The sequence below is a fragment of the Cyanistes caeruleus genome, chromosome 4 (assembly GCF_971803275.1).
Source record: "Cyanistes caeruleus chromosome 4, bCyaCae1.hap1.1, whole genome shotgun sequence".
Classification (NCBI taxonomy): domain Eukaryota; kingdom Metazoa; phylum Chordata; class Aves; order Passeriformes; family Paridae; genus Cyanistes; species Cyanistes caeruleus.
The window spans coordinates 27488263-27496293 of NC_141704.1; the positions used below are offsets into that span (position 1 = coordinate 27488263).

At 35.1% G+C, this 8031-nt stretch overlaps 1 long non-coding RNA gene across 1 annotated transcript; it reads left to right on the forward strand.

Moving 5' to 3' along the window:
- Positions 1–2608: 2608 nt before the first annotated feature.
- On the forward strand, positions 2609–7693 carry LOC147653506 (uncharacterized). The gene is made up of 2 exons (XR_015286282.1): positions 2609–2948; positions 7516–7693. It is a non-coding gene; the product is annotated as an uncharacterized LOC147653506 (long non-coding RNA).
- The last annotated feature ends 338 nt before the right edge of the window (positions 7694–8031 follow it).

Sequence of the window (8031 nt, forward strand, 5' to 3'; positions counted from 1 at the left end):
ATACACCAAGCCATTCTCCACTTAAGTTATGAAACACTGTGGCCTGATATTCCACAAGAAATTCCAGTGGAAAAAAAAGCTTTTGTAGAAAAAAATGTGTTCCCAGTGTGGGTGAGAGTTTTGCAGTGTGGTCCTCAGTGTGTTAGAATATATTGAGCAGATTGAAAGCACCACCTGTTCAATAATATGTAGAAACTTGACTAATGACTATAGTCTACTTTATCAGAGTAAATTTTAATGGAAAATTCTAGGGCTCAAATTCATTTTTGCTTGAAGGCATCTTGTAGGGTCAGTAGGGTGATGAAGTGATACTGGTTAGAAATTCTAAATCAATGTAATCTTTAATAATTCTGTATCATACTGTATGCTTGCATCTATACTACTTTAATAACAATGGAATACACAGAAGAATGAAACAGAGAGATAGCATATGACTATGTAATATTAAGTAAAGGAGACCCACAGCTATTTATAAACTCAGAAAAAACATGCCCCTTTTAATGGAGAAATACAGAACATTCCCCACTGACTCCATTAAAAGTAAGTCCCCTAAGGCACTGCAGAACTAAATATTTTTGTACAACACATAGTCAGAGATGTACAGTATGTGAAAATAGGCCTTGGAGCAGTAACACACATCACCAAATTCCCCTCTGTGAAAGCAGGTTGGAATTGTGCTTTTGGGCATACACACAAAACAGAATTATCACTATTCTATTCAGAACTGAAGCTATGCTTTGTTTTTATTTTTTAAAGTTGTTTTTAAGATGTTGAGGTTGGTTCTATAATTGATTGGCTAATGTCAGCCTCAGTAATCTCATATCAAAAGGGCCTTGTTTAGATCTGACAGTGGAAAAGGAAAACTTGATGGACGTAATGTTTGTGGAGTGGTGTACAAAGAAATGCAGATCTTTGTTGTTCTGTTCCTACAGTCAGCTATAAAAACAAGTCTGAAGAAGCTTGGTAACTGCTGAGGCATCATACATATTAATCAGACTGAATCAATCATCTGATCCTGCTTTCCTTTAAGAAATTGTAAAGATCCCACAGATTTCAGTCAGAGCTCAGTGTAGGTTTTATAAATATAATGAGTGAAAGGACTTTGAAAATTAAGGAGAGATTTACTGTATGCCTTCTTACACAAAAAAGGTAAGACTGTGTACTGCTTTCAGAATAGAGCTTATAGAAATGTCAACAAGACAGAAAATTATATTTGTTGCAAAATATGTGAACAAATTGCGTCCCTGAAAAAAAGAGATGTTCTGGGTGGGACTGGTTTCTGGTTTATTTACCAAAGGATTATCTCCCGTGCTATGAAGTTCTTGTTCCTTAATGTTTTAGGTGTAAAATCACTTTGAGGTCTTGCAGTGGTTTGGTTTCGCAAATTTGAGTTTCCCAGCCAATGCACCAAATAATATCGTGGGTTTTAATGCTGACTAAAATCACCAGTGTACTTATTCATCTCTTGCTGTGAGATATGGATTAGGAGAAGGGCAAAACAGGCTTAAAACTTAAAAGAAACTTTATTAACTGGACTACAAGAATAAGAAGCATCAGAATAAAATCTTCAGAGCACTTTTCCTCCCCCTGCCCAACTTTTTCCTTTCCCAACTGACAATGGAGAGACAAAACCTGGGATATTAAAGCAGTACCAGCTACACAATATTCTTTCATCAGTTCTTGTAGGGAGAGGAGTTTTCTCTTGCTGTGCCATGGAGACTTCTCCACAAGAAACAGTTCTCTCATGGCATTTTCATTTCCGTGAATAGCAGCTGCCCAGGCAAAAAGTTCAGCATCATGAAATTCCTCCCATTTTCACAGTCCTCTTAGAGGTGTGTCCATGGGCCATAAACTCGTGGGGCATTATTTTAAGGATGAGTTTTCAAAGGCAAAGGTTCTCTTCTTCTGTTTCTGCGACCATCTCTGGAAACAGAGGTTTTCTTCTTCTCTCCCTGGGGGAAAAAGGTCTTCATCAACTCTCATCTTTCTCTCTGTTCAAGTTTCTCATGGGATCACAGCTTGGCTTCATCAATGGAGGACTCTTTTAAAACTCTCAAAAATTGGGCTTTCTAATATCTTAGCAGCACCACCAAATTGTTAACTTCATTTCCTTTTCACAAATATTTGTAATTTAATTCCTTTGTTCTTTTAGCTTGGATATATAATGAACCTATAAATCAAGCATTATATTTTATATTAAGCCAGTACAGGGTTTCATATTAACAATGGTTTTGACAATCTTTCATCACCCCATGTTTAAGGAAAGGAGGCCTCTTCAGTTGCCTTATTTTTCAGGTCTACCACATCAACTTCTAACTAAATTATTATCACATTTAAATTCATTTGCTGATTTTTTTCCCAATTTAACACAAATTAAAGTCTGCAAACTAAGCTTTCCATATGCTTGTCAGAAAATGGCCATCAGAAGTTCATGTTCTTAAAATGTCAGGTAGAAATACTTCAGTAAAATCTGAAGTGAGATTATCATTTTGCAGAATAAAAAGGTGAGTTAAAATAATACCTGGGTCCTAATCATATGGATAGTGCTCCAAAACCTACTTGAGCTGGAAGGAAAAGAGGTGTGGAAGAAATGCTGTGATTATTTTCAATGGCTTGTAACTCAGCAAGCATATTGGTCCTACTCTCAGTCCATGAACAGACAAAACAGGAGAAGAGAAATATCTAAATCTTAATGTCTGTGGTGTTGTGTCTTCAGAGCACAAAAATGATGGGAATTAATGTGTGCACTGAATGCAGTCCAGACTCCTCAGCAGTGAGTAATTAGTACTAAACTATACTGCGTTAAGGGGCTAATACGTCTCTTTAGCCCAGTTTCACTGGGAAACTTATTTCAGATTATTTTGTTCTGTTCACAGGGAAAAAAAATCAAACAAATGAAAAAATCCAACAATTGAATCTGATGGAATGGATTTTTTTAAAAAATAGAAGTAGGTACAAATTTCTTTATATTTCTGTGCTAGTTGCCTTAAAGCAAGCGCTAGTGGAAAGCTTTTGGAGATGGAAGGGTCAGTGGAAGGAGGAACCAAGTGGGTGAAGGACTGGTTGCTTTTGTTCACACGCTGTTAACACAGCTGTGCCAACAGACGGAGAGAAATACCCTAAACTGGGTAGATATCTCTCCTCACAGAAGAAGTCAGAAAAAGACTATGATGTCCTGATTCACCATTTGTTCTCATCACAGAAAAGTTACTAACCCTTTCTTTGGCACTTTGAAAAAAAGCCACAATACAGCGAGACAACTTAATATTTTAAAATAAGCCATGAGCTACATGATTATATTGTGGAGATACATTTTATATATATATTTATGTCTTAAATTTGATACAAATCATATTTTTTACAAGTTTGTTGTGGTTCCTTTTTTGAGTTTTCCATGCCTGAAGCTTTCCAGGTCCTAAAATAGCAGTAAACTCTCCTGGGTTTGTGTAATTGTGACAGATTGTAAATTCCATAGTGCCTTTCAGTAGAACATCAAAGCATGAACATAAAATATGCATTTGGGATTATTACTTTTGAGTGACGGTGACATTTTTAAGAGTCTTTGGTGGTTATCAGTGGATAAACTGATGTACACTGTCAAAGCAGTTCACAAGTTGACAAGCCCTATCCCTTTTTAACCTCACCACCCTTTAACAGATGGGGAATTCTTAAGAGGTACTTTAAGACCAGAAGAATTTGGCTCAACATGCTGTGGAACCTGCCTATCAAACAAGTGAGGTCTTTGTGCCAGTGCCAATGTTCCACTTCAGCTATCCAATATCTGCTGATAATGTCTCTTCTTGGAAGAAGAAACTCTCTGTCCTAAACCCAGTAAGATCTTTATTTTGGGTAAATACAAAGTATTTAAAAATCTTTAGGGCACTCTAAATTTATCAGTCGTAATCTCCACTATAGAGTCATTTGCTCTCCACTGAGCTATGAATGTAGATTTTAACTTTTCTCTCCTTAGACAAGTACTGCTTTGATGTCTACTGCAACCTGGTTGAATACTTTTCTTCAGTATTATCTGTATATATTACAGAGAATATGTGAATCCATATATTTTTATATATATATATATATCCATGCACTGTATTTATCCTGTATATACCTCAGTTTGGCAACTGGGAAATACAGACAAGAAAGTAAAACAATTGTATATGCTGTACTGTGAATATGCTTCTTTTGAACAATTGGAGGATCTTGAGTAACCAAAGGAGGATAAAAGAGCATGAGAAGGATATTTTCAAAGATGCCTGAGAAATTTAAAAGCCTGAAATTTATTTTCAAGAGTGGATAAATGGGATTTTGATACTCCCTAGACTATTGTCACTATCATCGATGGAGTGGAGGAAAAGTAGAAATTGGTAGTCACAATGTCTAACATTCACAAAAACTGGTGTAAAATTTTGTAAAAAAAAAAAAAAATGCAAAACAGGTACTTGTGCTACTTTGCAAAGTCATCTTTTTATTCACTTAAGCCTCAAAACCAGAAAACTGACTTAGGTTAAATGTTTTGCCTATGTCTAATAAAAAGTAGAACCTTAAGTTTCTCTTAATGTGGGTTTTATGCCTCTTACTTTCTCTTAGTGTAGTTTTTCACTTGCCCTAGTGTGGATTTAATAGATAACTTCACTACTATCTCCCTGTATTTCAGTCTTGACTGAATTAGGGTTTTACCTAGAAAAGACAAAGAGGATGTACTGTAAGTTCAATAAAATCTCTTTTTTTTTAAAAAACTTGAAGAGGGCCCTTTTCATCAGTTGCCCTAAAAATTGGGCCATTCTCCCTGTTAAAAGGTACTTGGAGAAAATAGGTGACACACCCTTGTGTGACAGCCAGCTCAACAGTTCAGATGGAAGAACTCATGAATACCAACACCCAAGCAAACATCTAATCATCAAGAATTGGGTGAAGTGTCCTCCTGAAGGGCCAGCCTCTCTTCTCAGAGTATAGAGGAAGATAGGAAAAGTGCTGTCTATCTGACATTTACATGGATCATGTTAGGTGAGATCAATGGTTCCTGTCAGTCTGTGGCAAGTGGATCACTGTAGAGAAAACATATCTCTGACAGATGTCCTTCCATGGCTGCCTTCATAGATTTAGACTACAGTCAGACTAGAAACTGCTTTTCAACTTGTAATATTTGTTCAGGCAGGATTTTCCTAATGGAAAGTATTTTATATTCTGCTGTCATACTCAGATGAAGATATCTGCCTGATTTTATGAAATTGAAAATTAAGGCTAAGCATCAACTTGGATTATTCTAAGTGACACAGGCAATTGAGAAAATAGTAGGCAATTTGGTGATATCTTTATCTCTGTGGTATCTGAAAGAACCACATTTTGATGTGCTAGTCTCAATTAATTCAGAAATGTGTATTCTTCAGGAGTTCTTCTGACATATTTCATGTTCTCCTGTCACCTGAGAATGTAGAAAACTTACACTATAAACTAAAATATGATTTCCCAATATTTTTCCACATTTCTTTAAGTCAGTTGGAGCACATGTTGAATGTTCCTCTTGACTTAATAGAGGTCTTCATTGAAGTGAAAGATTAATGGCTTTTTATCTGTTAACTTTTCTTATACCTATTCTTTTTAAACAAAATGATCTGAAAATATTAACAGGACTTTTTCAGGCAATGAAAGTTCATTCTTTGTTCCTATTCTTTTGGTCTATGCTCGCTTTCTTTTTCACCATGTTAGCACACTAACAAAAATGAAGGCTTTCAATGGTACAAGTCTGTGTTCCATGTAACAAAGAAACAGCATCTAATCCATTTTGTTTCTGCCAAATTCCAGTGATTTAGGTTGCAGATTTATTGTAAAACACTGAAAAAGTTACACAGCATGTTGTATATTGCTAGGACCTCTCAACTAACTCATCACTTTCAAACAAGCAATATCATTTATTGGCTCTTTTGACATTTATATTACTACTACAGAATGACTGATCTCTGAGGGAATTTAGATCCTCCACAAACTTAAATTTTCACACCTTTTGTTATTTTTCTTATATTTTAGAGTTTCATATCCTGTAAAGAAAGAATGGAATAATAGTATGAATGGAATAATTACGGAATAACGTATTTTGGAATACATATTATGATGTGTTATGACATATTTATTGATAGCTACTGACAGGAAGAAGAGAAATTGATACTACTATCTGATATTTTCATGGTTAAAGCTGCTCTCAACAATACCTAGGAAATATCTGTTAGTTTGTTATGCCTGATATTTTAGAGGAACATCCCCCAAATTCATCATCTAACATTTCTCCCAGACTAGAATTATCAGCAGTGTAACATATACTTTAGTTGTCATGTAGAAAAAGCTTCAGAGCTTATATTTTATACCTTTGTAAGCTGAAAGGGTAGGATTAAGTTATGATGATAATTAAAAATACTGTGGAGAACTATTATACTAGGACAGAAATATTGCATGCTAGTAGCTTTACTCAGAATAAAAAAAAAGATATTAGGAATTTAATTTAGTGAACATTGGCTTTATTTTGTACATAAATTCACTTTTCCTAAAGAGACAGCCTACATACGGTACTGTGTAATAAATGTCCACATAGAAAAGTATAATAACTTTTATTCTTAACTATGCACAAAAATAATTATGTGATCTGATTTAAAAATGTATATACTTAAATAAGGAGATATCAAAGACTTGTTTTAAACAGACTTGAAAGAAAAAAGCTCAAGAAGTAAATTCCTTTGATTTCCTTCTGGGCTCTGTTCTGCACTGCCTTACATGCCTTTAATCTACAATAGTTGTACTACAGACTTCTGCAGCATCAAGATAGCTCCCAGAAACTTCTGTCAGTTGTGAAAGTATAAGATTGAGCTTGAAACTATTGAAAAAAAAAAATAAAAATAAGTGACAGAGTGAAAAAACAGCCACTGCATTTGCAGTATGCTGCTTATTGACTGAGATTCTAAAGCTGTGTCTGGGAAGTGGAAAGCACAAGGAAGTTTATGATGAGTTTCCTTCCTTTCCCCTTTTTGTTTTCCAGCTTTTTAGTCTATATATAGGTGGGGAAGAAAGCACCTGTGTTTTTCTAAGGCACAGGATATGCTTTTGTGGACTGAGCTCTGTTCTTCACTAACACTGAAAAATAAAAATAAAAGATTTCCAAGAGGCATGTTCCAACACAAAGAAGAATGCAGCCAGAGGAACACAAAGACCTCATTATATGAGACTGATGGAAGCAGTGGCCCTAACATCCCACACAATTTACATGTGTGAAACTAAGGCAGATTCACAAAGGGCCATTTCTGCTACATGATGATGCAAAGGCTTATAGAAAGTTTTCATAACTGTCTACAAGAGATCTTTTCAAATTTATAAATCTCAGTGCTGAAAAGACCCATTATAGCCACCTAACTCAATGTTGAACAAAAAATGCAGCTTTTATCACAGAAATTTATGGGGAACTTGTAGGTGATGAAGCATTCCTCCTTATATGTAGTACCTATATACTTAAACATTTTTTCTTTTCAGCACTACGGAAAAAAAATCACATTTTAAAAACCTAATGCAAAGCCTGCTGGAGCCACAGAAAGGAAATGCTCATGTCTGCATCAGAGGTAGTGATTTTGCTCTCTCCACAGCAGCTAATAGACGCTCTGTTGGCAGCTCATCTCATGCAAAAATAAATATCTAAAGACAGTTTTATGAATCATGCTTGGAAATGCCTTTTTCTTTTCATTAGCTGTAAAAGAAGCTTAGGATGAAGAGTAAGGATATATACATCCACACTCTACACATCAAAAGTCAGATGAAATAAGAGAGAGAGAATTTTTTTTCAGACTATAATGGAATTTCATTCATATCTGTCCTTGCATGGTTACTGTATAAGATAGGACTTCAGATCACAACAAATGTAATAATTGTCTATATTTGGAAAATATAAAAGGTCACCTATAACTTTGGGAGTTGAGGGTTTCTACTACAGAAAACTTCTGAAAACAAAAAAAAAAAGCAGCACTCATTTAACACTATCATAAGAGTGTAAAT